General features: G+C 52.8%; 1 long non-coding RNA gene across 1 annotated transcript; it reads left to right on the forward strand.

The window, feature by feature from the left end:
• The first annotated feature begins 432 nt into the window (after nucleotides 1-432).
• On the forward strand, nucleotides 433-15,914 carry LOC142906984 (uncharacterized). The gene is made up of 2 exons (XR_012930612.1): nucleotides 433-489; nucleotides 7,974-15,914. It is a non-coding gene; the product is annotated as an uncharacterized LOC142906984 (long non-coding RNA).
• The last annotated feature ends 6,698 nt before the right edge of the window (nucleotides 15,915-22,612 follow it).

Consider the following 22,612-nt stretch of genomic DNA (forward strand, 5'->3'; position numbering starts at 1 on the left):
ACCTCACGTGGGAGTCTCGCTGCTGTGTGGCGATCACGGTGAGACTAGCGCTAATTACCACTAACTAGTAGCACTAACTAGTACTAGTTAGTGGTGCTAGTTAGTGGTAGTTAGTGTTAGTAGCGGTAGCGATGGCTTCTCCCAAGAACCTCACCTCGGAGTCTCGCTGCTGTGTGGCGATCACGGTGAGACTACCACTAACTAGTACTACTAACTAGTACTACTAACTAGTACTAACTAGTAGTACTAACTAGTACTACTAACTAGTACTAGTTAGTGTTAGTGGCGGTAGCGATGGCGTCTCCCAAGAACCTCACCTAGGAGTCTCGCTGCTGCGTGGCCATCACAGTGAGACTAACGCTAACTAGTACCACTAACTAGCACTAACTAGTACTAGTTAGTGGTACTAACTAGTACTAGTTAGTGTTAGTAGCGATGGCGTCTCCCAAGAACCTCACCTCGGAGTCTCGCTGCTGCGTGGCCATCACGGTGAGACTAACGCTAACTAGTACCACTAACTAGCACTAACTAGTACTAGTTAGTGGTACTAACTAGTACTAGTTAGTGTTAGTAGCGATGGCGTCTCCCAAGAACCTCACCTCGGAGTCTCGCTGCTGCGTGGCAATCACTAACTAGTACCACTAACTAGCTGAAACTACCATTAACTAGTACTAACTAGTACTAGTCAGTAGTACTAACTAGTTAGTGGTAGTAGCGATGGCGTCTCCCAAGAACCTCACCTCGGAGTCTCGCTGCTGCGTGGCGATCACGGTGAGACTACCACTACCAACTAGTGCTACTAACTAGCACTAACTAGTACTAGTTAGTGTTAGTAGCGGTAGCGATGGCGTCTCCCAAGAACCTCACGTCGGAGTCTCGCTGCTGCGTGGCGATCACGGTGAGACTACCACTAACTAGTACTACTAACTAGTACTACTAACTAGTACTAGTTAGTGGTGCTAGTTAGTGTTAGTAGCGATGGCGTCTCCCAAGAACCTCACCTCGGAGTCTTGCTGCTGTGTGGCAATCACGGTGAGACTACCACTAACTAGTACTAACTAGTACTAACTAGTAGTACTAACTAGTAGTACTAACTAGTACTATTTAGTGTTAGTGGCGGTAGCGTTGGCGTCTCCCAAGAACCTCACCTTGGAGTCTCGCTGCTGCGTGGCAATCATAGTGAGACTGCCGCTAACTAGCGCTAACTAACGCTAACTAGTACCACTAACTAGCACTAGCTATCGCCACTAACTAGCGCTAGTTAGTAGTACTAGTACTAGTACTAACTAGTACTAGTACTACTAACTACCACTAACTAGTACTAGTTAGCACTACTACTATCACTACTACCACTACTACCACTACTACTACCACTACTACCACTACTACTACCACTACTACCACCACTACTACTACCACTACTACCACCACTAATACTACATAACTAGTACTAACTAGTACTAGTACTACTAACTACCACTAACTAGTACTAGTTAGCACTACTACTATCACTACTACCACTACTACCACTACTACTACCACTACTACCACTACTACTACCACTACTACCACCACTACTACTACCACTACTACCACCACTACTACTACATAACTAGTACTAACTAGTACTAGTACTACTAACTACCACTAACTAGTACTAGTTAGCACTACTACTATCACTACTACCACTACTACCACTACTACTACCACTACTACTACCACTACTACTACCACTACTACCACTACTACTACCACTACTACCACCACTACTACTACCACTACTACCACTACTACTACCACCACTACTACTTCCACTGCTAGTACTACTACCACTACTACCACCACCACTACTACTACCACGACTACTACTACCACGACTACTACTACCACCACTACTACTACCACCACTACTACCACTACTACCACTACTACTACTACCACCACTACTACTACCACTACTACCAGTACCACCACGACTACCACCACTACTACCACTGCTAGTACCACTGGTGGAGAGGCTGCTATTCCTCTGTCCGGAGCTGGACCGGTACCCCCTAGACCTCTTTGGGATACAGGGGGTCTGGTCGACTGGCTCTGGCGTGTGGGTGACTGAGTGGGTGACTGAGTGTGTGTGTGACTGAATGGGTGGCTGAGTGGGTGGGTGAGTGGGTGGGTGAGTGGGTGGCTGAGTGAGTGACTGAGTGGGTGGGTGAGTGGGTGGGTGGGTGGGTGAGTGGGTGGGTGAGTGGGTGGGTGGGTGGGTGAGTGGGTGGCTGAGTGAGTGACTGAGTGGGTGACTGAGTGTGTGTGTGACTGAGTGGGTGGGTGGGTGAGTGGGTGGCTGAGTGAGTGACTGAGTGGGTGGGTGGGTGAGTGGGTGGGTGAGTGGGTGGGTGGATGAGTGAGTGACTGAGTGGGTGGATGAGTGAGTGACTGAGTGGGTGGATGAGTGGGTGGGTGGATGGCTGAGAGAGTGAGTGACTGAGTGGGTGGGTGAATGAGTGGGTAAGTGCATGGGTGGATGGCTGAGAGAGTGACTGAGTGGGTGAGTGACTGGGTGGGTGAGTGGGTGGCTGAGTGGGTGGCTGAGTGGGTGGCTGAGTGGGTGACTAAGTGGGTGGCTGAGTGGGTGGCTGAGTGAGTGACTGAATGGGTGGGTGAGTGGGTGGGTAAGTGGCTGAGAGAGTGAGTGACTGAGTGGGTGGGTGAATGAATGAGTGGGTGAGTGACTGAGTAGGTGGCTGAGTGAGTTGGTAAGTGCATGGGTGGATGGCTGAGAGAGTGAGTGACTGAGTGGGTGGGTGAATGAATGAGTGGCTGAGTGGCTGAGTGAGTGGCTGAGTGAGTGGCTGAGTGGGTGGCTGATGATATCAGCCACTTTGCTGAGCTTGCTATTATCAAGCTGTGATGGCTCAGCGGGCTTCTGACGAAAGAGCTGGACAGCAGCTAAGTGGCTTCCATGCACCCGGCGAAATACCAAGCTTAGTTCAGTTTTGAATGATTTATCTCAGGCAATTAGTCCACCTTCCTTCCACCTTTGTGAGCATTGTCGTACAATGTGACTGAGTGGGTGGGTGGGTGGGTGAGTGGGTGGGTGAGTGGATGGGTGGATGGCTGAGAGAGTGAGTGACTGAGTGGGTGGGTGAATGAATGAGTGGCTGAGTGAGTGACTGAGTGGGTGGCTGAGTGAGTGGGTAAGTGCATGGGTGGATGGCTGAGAGTGAGTGACTGAGTGGGTGGGTGAATGAATGAGTGGCTGAGTGGGAGGCTGAGTGGGTGGCTGAGTGAGTGGCTGAGTGGGTGGCTGAGTGGGTGGCTGAGTGAGTGGCTGAGTGGGTGGCTGAGTGAGTGGCTGAGTGAGTGGCTGAGTGGGTGGCTGAGTGGGTGGCTGAGTGAGTGGCTGAGTGAGTGGCTGAGTGGCTGAGTGGGTGGCTGATGATCAAAGTGGCTGATGATATCAGCCACTTTGCTGAGCTTGCTATTATCAAGTTGTGATGGCTCAGCGGGCTTCTGACGAAAGAGCTGGACAGCAGCTAAGTGGCTTCCATGCACCCGGCGAAATACCAAGCTTAGTTTAGTTTTTAATGATTTATCAGCGGGTAATTAGTCCACCTTCCTTCCACCTTTGTGAGCATTGTCAGAGGGCCCTCTGACTCGGACGGAGAGTAAAGAGCTTCAGAGCCCCTCGGATTCCTCCTGCTGCTGCTGCGCTGATGAATGCCGCATGTTCCGATTTGAAGCCAACATCGCTAGCACTGGGGGAGAGACAAAGGCGGCCGGGCGTGGTGGTGCTGGTGGCCACCCCCTCTGTGTGTGTAGCCACAGTGCCGGTAGCCTTCATAGACGCTGCTGCTGCTACTCGCTACTAACACAGCACTTGCCCCTACAGTCTGTTAGTGGCTACACGGGGGAGCTTTGTGCGTGCGACTGTGTGTGTGTGTGTGTTTCTGTGTGTGTGTGTTTCTCTGTGTGTGTTTATGACTGTCTGTGTGTGTGCACGTGTGTGTTTCTAGGTGTGTGTGTTTCTGTGTGTGTGTGTTTATGCCTGTCTGTGTGTGTGCGCGTGTGTGTGTTAGTGTCTGTGTGTGTGTGTTTCTGTGTGTATGTGTGTTTATGACTGTCTGTGTGTATTGTTGCATGACTCTGTGTGTGTGTCTGTGTGTGTGTTTATGACTGTCTGTGTGTGTTGTTGCATGACTGTGTGTGTGTCTGTGTGTGTGTTGTTACATGACTGTGTGTGTGTGTTGTCACATGACTGTGTGTGTGTCTGTGTGGGTGTTGTTACATGACTGTGTGTGTGTGTCTGTGTGTGTGTTGTTACATGACTGTGTATGTGTGTGTGTTGTTACATGACTGTGTGTGTGTCTGTGTGTGTGTTGTTACATGATTGTGTGTGTGTGTCTGTGTGTGTGTTGTTACATGACTGTAACACGGTTGGCCACGTGGAATGTTCGAACGCTCACTGCAGAGGAGAGGCTGCCACTCCTCTGTCGGGAGCTGGACCGGTACCGCCTGGATCTATGCGGCATTCAGGAGGTCCGGTGGACCGGCTCTGGCTCCTGCCACCATGAGGGGTGGACAGTCCTCTACTCGGGGCAGCAGACTGCCAAACAACAGGGTGTGGGTCTTCTTTTGAACAAAAGAATGAAGGGGGCGTGGGAGCGTGGCGGTGAGGTGTGGGAAGCTGTAAGCCCCAGGCTACTTTGGGCTCGCCTTCCCATCAACCGGAGGCGAGGAATGGTGGTCGTGGTTACTTATGCCCCCACCGAAGATGAACATCCGTGGAGGGATGCAGGCAAAGCCGATGAGTCAGATGCCTTCTATGACCTCCTGTCACAGGTGCTGGCTAAAGTGGCCCCTCGGGATAGAGTCATCATGTTGGGTGACTTCAATGCCCGAGTTGGTCATGATACTGGCACCTGGTCTGGAGTGATTGGAGGGCATGGGCCAGATCAGCTCAATAACAACGGTAGGAGGCTGCTAGATTTTTGTGCAGCCCATGGGCTTGTAATTACCAACACGCTGTTCCGGCATCGGCGCATCCACACAACATCATGGATGCATGCCGGGTCCAAGCAAGAACATCTGCTGGATTACATAGTGACGGACCAGCGAATGCGAGCCCATGTCCTTGACACCAGGACCTACCGTGGAGCTGATCTGCCCTCTGACCATCGACTAGTCATCTGTAAGATGCGCCAGCTAATTCTTCCACTCCGGTGGTGGGTGTACACCCAGGACCCCATTCCAACCTAAAGTGGCCTGGTCTCAGTTATCTGATGAAAGTTGCAAGCGAGAATTTCATCATCGCTTGCGGCTGGGATTGGCATCGTCCCCGACTCCTCCTGATGTCGAGGGTAAATGGGCGAGGTTTAGGACTGTGACTCATGCAGCTGCAATGGCTGCTTTGGGTACGCGGTCCAGACCTCCCCAGACACCCTGGATGACAGAGGAGTTGTTCACGATGGTTGAGAAAAAGCGACAGGCCCACTGTCATCGGCTACAGAATCCCACGTCAGAGAATGAGGAGGCTTACCGCAGCCTTTGCTCGGAGGTTCGGAGAGCCGTGAGGCGCTGCAAGGATGGGTGGTGGTCGCGGGTTGCTGAGGAGATGGAGTCTGCCTCAGTGGCCCGTGATCACAAATCTCTATTTAACTCCATCAAAAAAGTAACCTGCAGCGCCACACCTATTACCATCATTAGGGGAAAAAACGGTGATCCAATTTCCGACCCCCAGGAACAGGTTCGCAGATTTGCTGAGCATTTCTGTGAGATCCTGGGGGAGGGAAAATCCCTCAGCCAGGAAAACATCGTGGCACAAAGTGAGGATGACCCTGCTGAGGCTGCGGTGCCTCAAATATTGGATGAAGTCACCCCCTGTGAGTGGCTGGCTGAGGTGCCATCTGCTGAGGAAGTATTGAAGGCGATCCGGAGTCTGAGACCAGGAAAGGCAGCGGGCAGAGATGATCTCCCAAGCGAAATGCTGAGGGAGGGTGGCGTTTGTGCACAGACTGCCCTATATGACATCATAACAACAGTCTGGACCACTGGACGGGTTCCGCAGGATTGGAAGGATGCCCTGGTGGTCCCCCTTTTTAAGAAGGGGGACCGCACAGACTGTAACAACTACAGGGGCATCTCACTCCTCAGTGTGCCGGGAAAGGTCCTGGCAAGGATTATTCAGCATCGCCTTGCCAGGCACGCTGAGGAGAGGCTTGCGGAGCCCCAATGCGGTTTCAGGAAAGGGCGGTCCTGCACAGATGCCATATTTTCTGTCCGTCTGCTACAGCAGAGGTGTAGGGAATTCCAACAAGACCTACATCTCTGCTTTATTGACCTGGTCAAGGCCTATGATACCATCAGTAGGCCTGGGCTCTGGGTCGTTCTTCGTGCTTTTGGAGTACCTGACCCTCTGCTCACGATCATTAAGGACCTTCATGATGGTGAGCGGGCCCGGGTAAAACTACGTGGCCGGGAGTCAGAGCCATTCCCTGTACACCTTGGGGTGCGACAGGGATGTCCTCTGGCTCCCACATTATTTAACATCTATTTTGACCACGTAGTTCGTGAAGCCTTCAATAGCTGTACCGGGGGAATCTCCATATGGTACAGATATAATGGGAGGCTAATCGATGCCCGGGTGCGGTCAAGGGATGGCTCCCTATTGCTCAACCACGTTATGTATGCTGATGACTTGGTAATAGCTGCTCAGTCAGAGGAGGAGTTGGAGACGCTGCTGCTGAGACTGGAGCGTGCCACTAAGAGGTGGGGCCTTACCATCAGCCCCACCAAAACTAAGCACCTGCCTGGGTATTTTGTACCATCGGACACTCCACCCCCACAACTCCCAATCGGTGATGGGGCAGTTGTGGAGAGAGTGGAGAGTTTCCCATACCTGGGCAGTGTGCTTATGACTGGCTCCAGTTTAACAGCAGAGGTCTCACTCCGAATCAGTCGAGCGGCAATATCTTTTCATCGGTTGCGTAACGCTGTGTGGAAGCTACCTGGTCTGTCGCTCCGCACTAAGCTTCAGGTCTTCTCGGCCACGGTCATTCCCTCCCTTCTCTACGCTTGCGAAACGTGGACCCCCCTAATGGAACATCTTCGCCGGTTAGAAACATTTAGGCTGGCCTGCCTACGATCCATTCTGGGTTTAACCAGACTGGATTGTGTGAGGAGCTCACAAATCCTTGAAAGATCTGGGCAGGGTCCCATCGGTGAGCTCCTCCGGCAGGCAAGGCTGCGATGGCTGGGTCATGTAGCCCGCATGCCCAGCCACCGCATGCCGAAACAGCTTTTGTTTGGCCGGATTGAGGGGGCTAAGCGGGCGCGGCACGGGCTTGAGAAGAGATGGAGTGATGTGGTACAGGAGGACGTGGAGCTGAGTGGACTTGCCGATGACTGGTACCAGCGGTGTCAAGATCGGCCTCTGTGGAGGAGGCTCGTGAAGGATGCTACTGGGCAGTTGGAGGCAGTCGCCCTCCAACAACAACGGAGGGCGGAGGAGCGACGCTCACAACAGCGAGCGGAGCGCCGGGTGGCTAAAGCACAGCAGGTTGGCACAGTAGGGGGCACAGGTGGTGCATCAGCCAGTCATCTCAGTCAGTCGACCCGTGGCACCTGGGTCTGCCCCGTGACCTCCTGCCAGCGGGCGTTCGACACTTCACGTGGCCTCAGGGTGCACATAGCCTGGCACAAGCGTCGTGGTGACGTCACCGCCACTTAGTGGCGAATGGCGGTTGTTGTTGTTGTTGTTGTGTTGTTACATGACTGTGTGTGCCTGTGTGTGTGTTGTTACATGACTGTGTGTGTGTTCTGTGTGTGTGTTGGTGCTCGCTAACAGCACTTGCCCCTACAGTCTGTTACAGGCTATATGGGGGATCTTTTTTTATCTTTGTGTTGTTAAATGACTGTGTGTGCGTGTCTGTGTGTTGTTACATGACTGTGTATCTGTGTTCTGTGTGTTGTTGCAGACTGCACGTCACGATGGGGTGAACGTCTCAGACCAAGTGGCCTGTCGCTGTGACGCCTGCAGATTCCACAAGAACTGACACACAGACACACACACACAGACAGACACACACACACACACAGACACACAGACACACACACAGACACACACACAGACAAACACACAGACACACAACAACAACAACCGCCATTCGCCACTAAGTGGCGGTGACGTCACCACGACGCTTGTGCCAGGACATGTGTACCTTGAGGCCACGTGAAGTGTCGAACGCCCGCTGGCAGGAGGTCACGGGGCAGACCCAGCAGGTGCCACGGGTCGACTGACTGAGATGACTGAGATGACTGGCTGATGCACCACCTGTGCCCCTTACTATGCCAACCTGCTGTGCTTTAGCCACCCGGCGCTCCGCTCATTGTTCTGAGCGTCGCTCCTCCGCCCTCCGTTGTTGTTGGAGGGCGACTGCCTCCAACTGCCCAGTAGCGTCCTTCACGAGCCTCCTCCACAGAGGCCGATCTTGACACCGCTGGTACCGGTCATCGGCAAGTCCACTCAGCTCCACGTCCTCCTGTACCACGTCACTCCATCTCTTCTCTAGCCCGTGCCGCGCCCGTTTAACCCCCTCGATCCGGCCGAACAAAAGCTGTTTCAGCATGCGGTGGCTGGGCATGCAGGCTACATGACCCAGCCATCGCAGCCTTGCCCGCCGGAGGAGCTCACCGATGGGACCTTGCCCAGATCTTTCAAGGATTTGTGAGCTCCTCACACAATCCTGCCTGGTTAAACCCAGGATGGATCATAGGCAGGCCAGCCTAAATGTTTCTCACTGGCGAAGATGTTCCATTAGAGGGGTCCACGTTTCGCAAGCGTAGAGAAGGGAGGGAATGACCGTGGGCGAGAAGACCTGAAGCTTCGTGCGGAGTGACAGACCAGGTAGCTTCCACACAGCGTTACGCAACCGATGAAAAGATGCCACTCGACTTATTCTGAGTGAGATCTCTGCTGTTAAACCAGAGCCAGTCATGAGCACACTGCCCAGGTATGGGAAACTCTCCACTCTCTCCACAACTGCCACATCACTGGGAGTTGTGGGGGTGGAGTGTCTGATGGTACAAAGTACCCAGGCAGGTGCTTAGTTTTGGTGGGGCTGATGGTAAGACCCCACACCTCTTATTGGCACGCTCCAGTTTCAGCAGCAACGCCTCCAACTCCTCCTCAGAGTGAGCGGCAATTACCAGATCATCGGCATACATAACGTGGTTGAGCAATAGCGAGCCATCCCTTGACCGCACCCGGGCATTGATCAGCCTCCAATTGTATCTGTACCAGATGGAAATTCCTCTGGTACAGCTATTGAAGGATTCACGAACTACGTGGTCGAAATAGATGTTAAATAATGTGGGAGCCAGAGGACATCCCTGTCGCACCCCAAGGTGTACAGGGAATGGCTCCGACTCACGGCCACGTAGTTTTACCCGGGCCCGCTCACCATAATGAAGGTCCTTAATGATCGTGAGCAAAGGGTCAGGGACTCCGAAAGCACGAAGAACTACCCAGAGCTCAGGCCTACTGATGGTATCATAGGCCTTGACCAGGTCAATAAAGCAGAGATGTAGGTCTTTTTGGAATTCCCTACACCTCTGCTGTAATAGACGGAAAGAAAATATGGCATCTGTGCAGGACCGCCCTTTCCTGAAACCGCATTGGGGCTCTGCAAGCCTCTCCTCAGCGTGCCGAGCAAGGCGATGTTGAATAATCCTTGCCAGGACCTTTCCCGGCACACTGAGCAGTGAGATGCCCCTGCAGTTGTTACAGTCTGTGCGGTCCCCCATCTTAAAGAGGGGGACCACCAGGGCATCCATCCAATCCTGCGGAGCCCTTCCAGTGGTCCAGACTGTTGTTATGATGTCATATAGGGCGGTCTGTGCACAAACGCCGCCCTCCCTCAGCATTTCGCTTTTCGAGATCATCGCTGCCTGGTGCCTTTCCTGGTCGCAGACTCTGGATTGCCTTTAGTACTTCTACAACAGATGGCACCTCAGCCAGCCACTCACAGGGGGTGACTTCTTCCACGTTATCCAGGTTAAGGGATGTCCCCTCCCCCAGGACCTCACAAAAATGCTAGGCAAATCTGCAAACCTGTTGCTGGGGGTCGGAGATTGGATCACTGTTCTTTCCCCTAATGATGGTAAAAGGTGTGGTACTGCAGGTTACTTTTTTGATGGAATTAAAGAGCACTTTGTGATCGCGGGCCACTGAGGCAGATTCCGTCTCCTCAGCAAACCCGTGGCCACCGCCCATCCTTGCAGCGCCTCACGGCTCTACGAACCTCCAAGCGAAGGCTGTGGTAAGCCTCCTCATTCTCCGACGTGGGATGCTGTAGCCGATGAGAGTGGGCGTGTCGCTTTTTCTCAGCCAGCTTGAACACCTCCTCTGTCAGCCAGGGTCTCTTGGGAGGTCTGGACCGTGTACCCAAAGCAGCCATTGCAGCTGCATGAGTCACAGTCCTTATCCTCGCCCATTTCCCCTTGACATCAGGAGGAGTGGGGGACGATGCCAACCCCAGCCGCAAACGATAAAATTCTCTCTTGCAACTTTCATCAGCTAGCTGAGACCAGGCCACTAAGGGTTTGAATGGGGTCCTGCGTGTACACCCACCACTGGAGTGGAAGAATGGCAGGCATATCTTACAGATGACAAGTCGATGGTCAGTGGGCAAATCAGCTCCACGGTAGGTCCTGATGTCAAGGACATGGGCCCGCATCCGCTGTTCCGTCGCTATGTAGTCCAGCAGATGTTCTTGCTTGGACCCGGCATGCATCCATGATGTGTGGATGCACCGATGCCGGAACAGCGTGTTGGTAATTACAGGCCCATGGGCTGCACAAAAATCTAGCAGCCTCCTACCGTTGTTATTGAGCTGATCTGGCCCTTGCCTTCCGATCACTCCAGACCAGGTGCCAGCATCATGACCAACTCGGACATTGAAGTCACCCAACAAGATGACTCTATCCCGAGGGGCCACTTTAGCTAGCACCTGTGACAGGAGGTCATAGAAGGCATCTGACTCATCGGCCTGCCTGCATCCCTCCACGGATGTTCATCTTCGGTGGGGATATAAGTAACCACGACCACCATTCCTCGCCTCCAGTTGATGGGAAGGCGAGCCCAAAGTAGCCTGGGACTTACAGCTTCCCACACCTCACCGCCACGCTCCCACGCCCCCTTCATTATTTTGTTCAGAAGAAGAGCCACACCCTCTTGTTTGGCAGTCTCCTGCCCCGAGTAGAGGACTGTCCACCCCTCACGGTGGCAGGAGCCAGAACCGGTCCACCGAACCTCCTGAATGCCACAGAGATCCAGGCAGTACCGGTCCAGCTCCCGCCAGAGGAGTGGCAGCCTCTCCTCCGCAGTGAGCGTTCGAACATTCCACGTGGCCACACGAAGTGGCTTTTCGTTGTTTCTGGAGGAGCCCCGAGGGTTGAGATTCAATCTCCTGGCTCCGCCAATTGGGGTTTGGCCAGGAGACGTCATAGACGCCTGTCCCCCCGGGGCCTCCGGCACAAGCTTATTCATTACAGTTTTCCGTCATGGTTTTGCGGTAATTAATTGAAGGTGGAGGGGTTACCAGCCCCTCGCATCCCTTTTGGCCGCTGTGGCGGTCACAAACGCCACGACACACAGACACACACTGACACACACACTGACACACACATAGACACACACATAGACACAACAACCGCCATTTGCCACTAAGTGGCGGTGACGTCACTACGACGCTTGTGCCAGGCCATGTGCACCCTGAGGCCACGTGAAGTGTCGAACGCCCGCTGGCAGGAGGTCACGGGGCAGACCCAGCAGGTGCCACGGGTCGACTAAGATGACTGAGATGACTGGCTGATGCACCACCTGTGCCCCCTACTGTGCCAACCTGCTGTGCTTTAGCCACCCGGCGCTCCGCTCGTTGTCGTGAGCGTCGCTCCTCCGCCCTCCGTTGTTGTTGGAGGGCGACTACCTCCAACTGCCCAGTAGCGTCCTTCACGAGCCTCCTCCACAGAGGCCGATCTTGACACCGCTGGTACCAGTCATCGGCAAGTCCACTCAGCTCCACGTCCTCCTGTACCACATCACTCCATCTCTTCTCTAGCCCGTGCCGCGCCCGCTTAGCCCCCCCAATCCGGCCGAACAAAAGCTGTTTCGGCATGCGGTGGCTGGGCATGCGGGCTACATGACCCAGCCAACGCAGCCTTGCCCGCCGGAGGAGCTCACCGATGGGACCTTGTCCAGATCTTTCAACGTGCACACACACACACACACGTGCACACACACCACACAGCACACACACGTGCGCACACACGTGCACATACGTGCTGCACACACACACCACGTGGTGTACACATACACCACGTGGTGTACACACACACCACGTGGTGTACACACACGCTTTGCTCTGCAGCTGTAATGTGCCCCAGAAACCCCCCCATATGCCTGTCCGATCTACCAAATGTAATTCCACTTCATATTCAAATTAATAGACCGCATTGGCTACAGCATTAAATTTGTAGACCGAATTGGCTACGGCGTTTTGATGAATGGGGATTCAAATGTATAGACCGCATTGGCAGTGGCATTGAATTCATAAACCGCTTTGGCGTGGCAAGTGAATGGTGATTAAAATTGATAGAACGCATTGTCTACGGATTAGCAGCGGTGGAATGCAGGATTAAAATGTATAGACTGCATTGGCAGTGGCGTTGAATTCATAGACCGTATGGGCTATGGCTTTGAGATGAGATGGGATTTAAATGTATAGACTGCATTGACTAAGGCATTTAATTCATAGACCGCTTTGGCGTAGCAACTGAATGGTGATTAAAATTGATAGGCCGAATTGGCTATTGCAGTGAATAGTGGTTCAAATTAATAGACCGTATTGGCTACTGCAGTGAATATTGATTCGAATTGATAGACTGCATTGCCTCATGGCATTGAATAGTGATTCGAATGTATAGACCGCATTGGCTATGGCATCGCAATGAATAGTGATTCGAATTTAGGATCCGGGATCGAACCCACGACCTGCTGCATACCAGGCGAGGTAGTCAACATCTCAACGTGGAACCCACGACCTCCTGTACACCAGGCGAGGTAGTCACCATCACAGCATGGAACCCACGACCTCCTGTACACCAGGCGAGGTAGTCAACATCTCAACGTGGAACCCACGACCTCCTGCGTACCAGGCGAGATAGTCAACATCTCAACATGGAACCCACGACCTCGTGTGAACCAGGGGAGGCAGTCAACATCTCAACATGGAACCCATGACCTCCTGCGCACCAGGCGAGGTAGTCAACATCTCAACGTGGAACCCACGACCTCCTGTGTACCAGGCGAGGTAGTCAACATCTCAACGTGGAACCCACGACCTCCTGTACACCAGGCGAGGTAGTCACCATCACAGCATGGAACCCACGACCTCCTGTACACCAGGCGAGGTAGTCAACATCTCAACGTGGAACCCACGACCTCCTGCGTACCAGGCGAGATAGTCAACATCTCAACATGGAACCCACGACCTCGTGTGAACCAGGGGAGGTAGTCAACATCTCAACATGGAACCCACGACCACCTGCGTACCAGGCGAGGTAGTCAACATCTCAACGTGGAACCCACGACCTCCTGTGTACCAGGCGAGGTAGTCAACATCTCAACATGCAACCCACAACCTCCTGTGTACCAGGCGAGGTAGTCAACATCTCAACGTGGAACCCACGACCTCCTGTGTACCATGCGAGGTAGTCAACATGCAACCCACAACCTCCTGTGTACCAGGCGAGGTAGTCAACATCTCAACATGGAACCCACGACCTCCTGTGTAACAGGCGAGGTAGCCAACATCTCAACGTGGAACCCACGACCTCCTGTGTACCAGGCGAGGTAGTCAACATCTAAGCATGGAACCCATGACCTCCTGCGTACCAGGCGAGGTAGTCAACATCTCAGCATGGAACCCACGACCTCCTGTGTACCAGGCGAGGTAATCAACATCTCAGCATGGAACCCACGACCTCCTGCGTACCAGGCGAGGTAGTCAACATCTCAACGTGGAACCCACGACCTCCTGTGTACCCGGCGAGGTAGTCAACATCTCAGCATGGAACCCACGATCTCCTGCGTACCAGGCGAGGTAGTCAACATCTCAACATGGAACCCACGACCTCCTGTACACCAGGCGAGGTAGTCAACATCTCAACATGGAACCCACGACCTCCTGTGTATCAGGCGAGGTAGTCAACATCTCAACATGGAACCCACGACCTCCTGTGAATCAGGCGAGGTAGTCAACATCTCAACGTGGAACCCACAACCTCCTGTACACCAGGCGAGGTAGTCAATATCTCAACATGGAACCCACGACCTCCTGTGTACCAGGCGAGGTAGTCAACATCTCAGCATGGAACCCACGACCTCCTGCGTACCAGGCGAGGTAGCCAACATCTCAACGTGGAACCCACGACCTCCTGTGTACCCGGCGAGGTAGTCAACATCTCAGCATGGAACCCACGACCTCCTGCGTACCAGGCGAGGTAGTCAACATCTCAACATGGAACCCACGACCTCCTGTACAACAGGCGAGGTAGTCAACATCTCAACATGGAACCCACGACCTCCTGTGTACCAGGCGAGGTAGTCAACATCTCAACGTGGAACCCACGACCTCCTGTACACCAGGCGAGGTAGTCACCATCTCAACGTGGAACCCACGACCTCCTGTGTGCCAGGCGAGGTAGTCAACATCTCAACATCGAACCCATGACCTCCTGTGTACCAGGCGAGGTAGTCAACATCTCAGCATGGAACCCATGACTTCCTGCATACCAGGCGAGGTAGTCAACATCTCAACATGGAACCCGCGACCTCCTGCATACCAGGCGAGGTAGTCAACATCTCAGCATGGAACCCACGACCTCAAGTGTATCAGGCGAGGTAGTCAACATCTCAACATCGAACCCACGACCTCCTGTGTACCTGGCGAGGTAGTCGACATCTCAGCATGGAACCCATGACCTCCTGCGTACCAGGCGAGGTAGGCAACATCTCAGCATGGAACCCACGACCTCCTGTGTACCAGGCGAGGTAGTCAACATCTCAGCATGGAACCCACGACCTCCTGCGTACCAGGCGAGGTAGTCAACATCTCAACATGGAACCCACGACCTCCTGTACACCAAGCGGGGTAGTCAACATCTCAAAATCGAACCCACGACCTCCTGTGTATCAGGCGAGGTAGTCAACATCTCAACATCGAACCCACGACCTCCTGTGTACCAGGCGAGGAAGTCAACATCGAACCCACGACCTCCTGTGTACCAGGCGAGGTAGTCAACATCTCAACATCGAACCGACGACCTCCTGTGTACCAGCGGAGGGAGTCAACATCTCAACATCGAACCCACGACCTCCTGTGTACCAGGCGAGGTAGTCAACATCTCAATATCGAACCCACGACCTCCTGTGTACCAGGCGAGGAAGTCAACATCGAACCCACGACCTCCTGTGTACCAGGCGAGGTAGTCAACATCTCAACATCGAACCCACGACCTCCTGTGTACCAGCGGAGGGAGTCAACATCTCAACATCGAACCCACGACCTCCTGTGTACCAGGCGAGGTAGTCAACATCTCAACATCGAACCCACGACCTCCTGTGTACCAGCGGAGGTAGTCACCATCTCAACATCGAACCCACGACCTCCTGTGTACCAGGCGAGGTAGTCAACATCTCAGCATGGAACCCACGACCTCCTGTGTACCAGGCGAGGTAGTCAACATCTAGTCATGAGTACAGATGTGTGTGCATTGCCCTGTGGAACCTCTGATGCTTTGCTGTGGACTATCGCTCGCTAGTCGTGTGCTACTGCTAAATAAAAATTGAAATGTGACTTTGTGTTTCTTTATTAATTGAACCCTATGGGGGACCTTAGTCTGGCTCTGTGAGTCTCAGTGATTAACACTGAACCCTGAGGGAACCTCAGTCTGGCTCTGTGACTCTCAGTGATTAACACTGAACCCTATTGGAGCCTTAGTCTGGCTCTGTGAGTCTCAGTGATTATCACTGAACCCTGTGGGAGTCTTAGTCTGGCTCTGTGAGTCTCAGTGATTAACACTGAACCCTGTGGGAGCCTTAGTCTGGCTCTGTGAGTCTCAGTGATTAACACTGAACCCTGTGGGAGCCTTAGTCTGGCTCTGTGAGTCTCAGTGATTAACACTGAACCCTGTGGGATCCTTAGTCTGGCTCTGTGAGTCTCGGTGATTCACACTGAGTCCTGTGGGAGTCTCAGTCTGGCTCGGTGAATCTCAGTGATTAACACTGAACCCTGTGGGAGCCTTAGTCTGGCTCTTTGAGTCTCAGTGATTAACACTGAACCCTATGGGAGTCTTAGTCTGGCTCTGTGAGTCTCAGTCTGGCTCTGTGAGTCCCACTGATTAACACTGAACCCTGTAGGAGCCTCAGTCTGGCTCTGTGAGTCTCAGTGATTAACACTGAACCCTGTGGGTGCCTTAGTCTGGCTCTGTGAGTCTCAGTGATTAACACTGACCCCTGTGGGAGCCTCAGTCTGGCTCTGTGAGTCTCAATGATTAACACTGAACCCTATGGGAGTCTTAGTCTGGCTCTGTGAGTCTCAGTCTGGCTCTGTGAGTCTCAGTGATTGACACTGAACCCTGTGGGAGCATCAGTCTGGCTCTGTGAGTCTCACTGACTAACACTGAACTCTGTAGGAGCCTCAGTCTGGCTTTGTGAGTCTCAGTGAATAAAACTGAACCCTGTGGGAGCCTCAGTCTGGCTCTGTGAGTCTCAGTGAATAACACTGAACCCTGTGGGAGCCTTAGTCTGGCTCTGTGAGTCTCAGTGATTAACACTGGACCCTGTGGGACCCTTGTCTGGCTCTTTGAGTCTCAGTGATTAACACCAAACCCTGTGGGAGCCTTAATCTGGCTCTGTGAGTCTCACTGATTAACACTGAACCCTGTGGGAGCCTTAGTCTGGCTCTGTGAGTCTCAGTGATTAAGACTGCACCCTGTGGGAGCCTCAGTCTGGCTCTGTGAGTCTCACTGATTAACACTGAACCCTGTGGGAGCCTCAGTCTGGCTCTGTGAGTCTCAGTGATTAACACTGAACCGTGTGGGAGCCTCAGTCTGGCTCTGTGAGTCACACTAATTAACACTGAACCCTGTGGGAGCCTCTGTCTGGCTCTGTGAGTCTCAGTGATTAACACTGAACCCTGTGTGAACCTTAGTCTGGCTCTGTAAGTCTCAGTGATTAACACTGAACCCTGTGGGAGCCTTAGTCTGGCTCTGTGAGTCTCAGTGATTAAACTGAACCCTGTGGGAGCCTGAGTATGGCTCTGTGAGTCTCACTGATCAACACTGAACCCTGTGGGAGCCTCAGTCTGGCTCTGTGAGTCTCACTGATTAACACTGAACCCTGTGGGAGCCTCAGTCTGGCTCTGTGAGTCTCAGTGATTAACACTGAACCCTGTGGGAGCCTTTGTCTGGCTCTGTGAGTCTCAGTGATTAAAACTGAACCCTGTGAGAGCCTTAGTCTGGCTCTGTGAGTCTCAGTGATTAAAACTGAACCCTGTGGGAGCCTTTGTCTGGCTCTGTGAGTCTCAGTGATTAATACGGAACCCTGTGGGAGCCTTAGTCTGGCTCTGTGAGTCTCAGTGATTAATACTGAACCCTGTCGGAGCCTCAGTCTGGCTCTGCGAGTCTCACTGATTAACACTGAACCCTGTGGGAGCCTTAGTCTGGCTCTGTGAGTCTCAGTGATTAACACTGAACCCTGTGGGAGCCTCAGTCTGGCTATGTGAGTCTCACTGATTAACACTGAACCCTGTGGGAGCCTCAGTCTGGCTCTGTGAGTCTCAGTGATTGACACTGAACCCTGTGGGAGCCTTAGTCTGGCTCTGTGAGTCTCAGTGATTGACACTGAACCCTGTGGGAGCCTTAGTCTGGCTCTTTGAGTCTCAGTAATTAACACTGAACCCTGGGGGTGCCTTAGTCTGGCTCTGTGAGTCTCAGTGATTAACACTGAACCCTGTGGGGGCCTCAGTCTGGCTCTGTGAGTCTCACTGATTAACAATGAACCCGGTGGGAGCCTTAGTCTGGCTCTGTGAGTCTCAGTGATTAACACTGAACCCTGTGGGAGCCTCAGTCTGGCTCTGCGAATCTCACTGATTAACACTGAACCCTGTGGGAGCCTCAGTCTGGCTCTGTGAGTATCACTGATTAACAATGAACCCGGTGGGAGCCTTAGTCTGGCTCTGTGAGTCTCAGTGATTAACACTGAACCCTGTGGGAGCCTCAGTCTGGCTCTGTGAGTCTCACTGATTAACACTGAACCCTGTGGGAGCCTCAGTCTGGCTCTGTAAGTCACAGTGATTAACACTGAACCCTGTGGGAGCCTCAGCCTGGCTCTGTGAGTCTCAGTGATTAACACTGAACCCTGTGGGGGCCTCAGTCTGGCTCTGTGAGTCTCACTGATTAACACTGAACCCTGTGGGAGCCTCAGTCTGGCTCTGTGAGTCTCAGTGATTAACACAGGACCCTGTGGGAGCCTTTGTCTGGCTCTGTGAGTCTCAGTGATTAAAACTGAACCCTGTGGGAGCCTTAGTCTGGCTCTGTGAGTCTCAGTGATTAAAACTGAACCCTGTGGGAGCCTTAGTCTGGCTCTGTGAGTCTCAGTGAATAAAACTGAACCCTGTGGGAGCCTCAGTCTGGCTCTGTGAGTCTCAGTGATTAACACTGAACCCTGTGGGAGCCTTAGTCTGGCTCTGTGAGTCTCAGTGATTAACACTGAACCCTGTGGGAGCCTCAGTCTGGATCTGTGAGTCTCAGTGATTAACACTGATCCCTGTGGGAGCCTTATTCTGGCTCTGTGAGTCTCAGTGATTAACACTGAACCCTGTGGGAGCCTTAGTCTGGCTCTTTGAGTCTCAGTGATTAACACCGAACCCTGTGGGAGCCTTAATCTGGCTCTGTGAGTCTCACTGATTAACACTGAACCCTGTGGGAGCCTTAGTCTGGCTCTGTGAGTCTCAGTGATTAAGACTGAACCCTGTGGGAGCCTCAGTCTGGCTCTGTGAGTCTCACTGATTAACACTGAACCCTGTGGGAGCCTCAGTCTGGCTCTGTGAGTCTCAGTGATTAACACTGAACCGTGTGGAAGCCTCAGTCTGGCTCTGTGAGTCTCACTGATTAAAAATGAACCCTGTGGGAGCCTCAGTCTGGCTCTGTGAGTCACACTGATGAACACTGAACCCTGTGGAAGCCTCAGTCTGGCTCTGTGAGTCTCAGTGATTAACACTGAACCCTGTGGGAGCCTTAGTCTGGCTCTGTGAGTCTCACTGATTAACACTGAACCCTCTGGGAGCCTTTGTCTGGCTCTGTGAGTCTCAGTGATTAACACTGAACCCTGTGGGAGCCTTATTCTGGCTCTGTGAGTCTCAGTGATTAACACTGAACCCTGTGGGAGCCTCAGTCTGGCACTGTGAGTCTCAGTGATTAACACTGAACCCTGTGGGAGCCTTTGTCTGGATCTGTGAGTCTCAGTGATTAAAACTGAACCCTGTGGGAGCCTTAGTCTGGCTCTGTGAGTCTCAGTTATTAAAACTAAACCCTGTGGGAGCCTTAGTCTGGCTCTGTGAGTCTCAGTGATTAATACGGAACCCTGTGGGAGCCTTAGTCTGGCTCTGTGAGTCTCAGTGATTAATACTGAACCCTGTGGGAGCCTCAGTCTGGCTCTGCGAGTCTCACTGATTAACACTGAACCCTGTGGGAGCCTCAGTCTGGCTCTGTGAGTCTCAGTGATTAACACTGAACCCTGTGGGAGCCTCAGTCTGGCTCTGTGAGTCTCACTGATTAACACTGAACCCTGTGGGAGCCTCAGTCTGGCTCTGTGAGTCTCACTGATTAACAATGAACCCTGTGGGAGCCTTAGTCTGGCTCTGTGAGTCTCAGTGATTAACACTGAACCCTGTGGAAGCCTCAGTCTGGCTCTGTGAGTCTCACTGATTAACACTGAACCCTGTGGGAGCCTCAGTCTGGCTCTGTGAGTCACAGTGATTAACACTGAACCCTGTGGGAGCCTCAGCCTGGCTCTGTGAGTCTCAGTGATTAACACTGAACCCTGTGGGAGCCTCAGTCTGGCTCTGTGAGTCTCACTGATTAACACTGAACCCTGTGGGAGCCTCAGTCTGGCTCTGTGAGTCTCAGTGATTAACACTGAACCCTGTGGGAGCCTTAGTCTGGCTCTGTGAGTCTCACTGATTAACATTGAACCCTCTGGGAGCCTTAGTCTGGCTCTGTGAGTCTCAGTGATTAACACTGAACCCTGTGGGAGCCTTAGTCTGGCTCTGTGAGTCTCAGTGATTAACACTGAACCCTGTGGGAGCCTGAGTCTGGCTCTGTGAGTCTCACTGTTTAACACTGAACCCTGTGGGAGCCTCAGTCTGGCTCTGTGAGTCTCAGTGATTAACACTGAACCCTGTGGGAGCCTTTGTCTGGATCTGTGAGTCTCAGTTATTAAAACTGAACCCTGTGGGAGCCTTAGTCTGGCTCTGTGAGTCTCAGTGATTAATACGGAACCCTGTGGGAGCCTTAGTCTGGCTCTGTGAGTCTCAGTGATTAATACTGAACCCTGTGGGAGCCTCAGTCTGGCTCTGCGAGTCTCACTGATTAACACTGAACCATGTGGGAGCCTCAGTCTGGCTCTGTGAGTCTCAGTGATTAAAACTGAACCCTGTGGGAGCCTCAGTCTGGCTCTGTGAGTCTCACTGATTAACACTGAACCCTGTGGGAGCCTCAATCTGGCTCTGTGAGTCTCACTGATTAACAATGAACCCTGTGGGAGCCTTAGTCTGGCTCTGTGAGTCTCAGTGATTAACACTGATCCCTGTGGAAGCCTCAGTCTGGCTCTGTGAGTCTCACTGATTAACACTGAACCCTGTGGGAGCCTCAGTCTGGCTCTGTGAGTCACAGTGATTAACACTGAACCCTGTGGGAGCCTCAGCCTGGCTCTGTGAGTCTCAGTGATTAACACTGAACCCTGTGGGAGCCTCAGTCTGGCTCTATGAGTCTCACTGATTAACACTGAACCCTGTGGGAGCCTTAGTCTGGCTCTGTGAGTCTCAGTTATTAAAACTAAACCCTGTGGGAGCCTTAGTCTGGCTCTGTGAGTCTCAGTGATTAATACGGAACCCTGTGGGAGCCTTAGTCTGGCTCTGTGAGTCTCAGTGATTAATACTGAACCCTGTGGGAGCCTCAGTCTGGCTCTGCGAGTCTCACTGATTAACACTGAACCCTGTGGGAGCCTCAGTCTGGCTCTGTGAGTCTCAGTGATTAACACTGAACCCTGTGGGAGCCTCAGTCTGGCTCTGTGAGTCTCACTGATTAACACTGAACCCTGTGGGAGCCTCAGTCTGGCTCTGTGAGTCTCACTGATTAACAATGAACCCTGTGGGAGCCTTAGTCTGGCTCTGTGAGTCTCAGTGATTAACACTGAACCCTGTGGAAGCCTCAGTCTGGCTCTGTGAGTCTCACTGATTAACACTGAACCCTGTGGGAGCCTCAGTCTGGCTCTGTGAGTCACAGTGATTAACACTGAACCCTGTGGGAGCCTCAGCCTGGCTCTGTGAGTCTCAGTGATTAACACTGAACCCTGTGGGAGCCTCAGTCTGGCTCTGTGAGTCTCACTGATTAACACTGAACCCTGTGGGAGCCTCAGTCTGGCTCTGTGAGTCTCAGTGATTAACACTGAACCCTGTGGGAGCCTTAGTCTGGCTCTGTGAGTCTCACTGATTAACATTGAACCCTCTGGGAGCCTTAGTCTGGCTCTGTGAGTCTCAGTGATTAACACTGAACCCTGTGGGAGCCTTAGTCTGGCTCTGTGAGTCTCAGTGATTAACAGTGAACCCTGTGGGAGCCTGAGTCTGGCTCTGTGAGTCTCACTGTTTAACACTGAACCCTGTGGGAGCCTCAGTCTGGCTCTGTGAGTCTCAGTGATTAACACTGAACCCTGTGGGAGCCTTTGTCTGGATCTGTGAGTCTCAGTTATTAAAACTGAACCCTGTGGGAGCCTTAGTCTGGCTCTGTGAGTCTCAGTGATTAATACGGAACCCTGTGGGAGCCTTAGTCTGGCTCTGTGAGTCTCAGTGATTAATACTGAACCCTGTGGGAGCCTCAGTCTGGCTCTGCGAGTCTCACTGATTAACACTGAACCATGTGGGAGCCTCAGTCTGGCTCTGTGAGTCTCAGTGATTAAAACTGAACCCTGTGGGAGCCTCAGTCTGGCTCTTTGAGTCTCACTGATTAACACTGAACCCTGTGGGAGCCTCAATCTGGCTCTGTGAGTCTCACTGATTAACAATGAACCCTGTGGGAGCCTTAGTCTGGCTCTGTGAGTCTCAGTGATTAACACTGATCCCTGTGGAAGCCTCAGTCTGGCTCTGTGAGTCTCACTGATTAACACTGAACCCTGTGGGAGCCTCAGTCTGGCTCTGTGAGTCACAGTGATTAACACTGAACCCTGTGGGAGCCTCAGCCTGGCTCTGTGAGTCTCAGTGATTAACACTGAACCCTG

This window comes from Petromyzon marinus, chromosome 73 (assembly GCF_048934315.1).
Source record: "Petromyzon marinus isolate PM22_M1 ecotype Great Lakes invasive population chromosome 73, UKy_Petmar_22M1.pri1.0, whole genome shotgun sequence".
In the NCBI taxonomy this organism is placed as follows: Eukaryota; Metazoa; Chordata; class Hyperoartia; order Petromyzontiformes; family Petromyzontidae; genus Petromyzon; species Petromyzon marinus.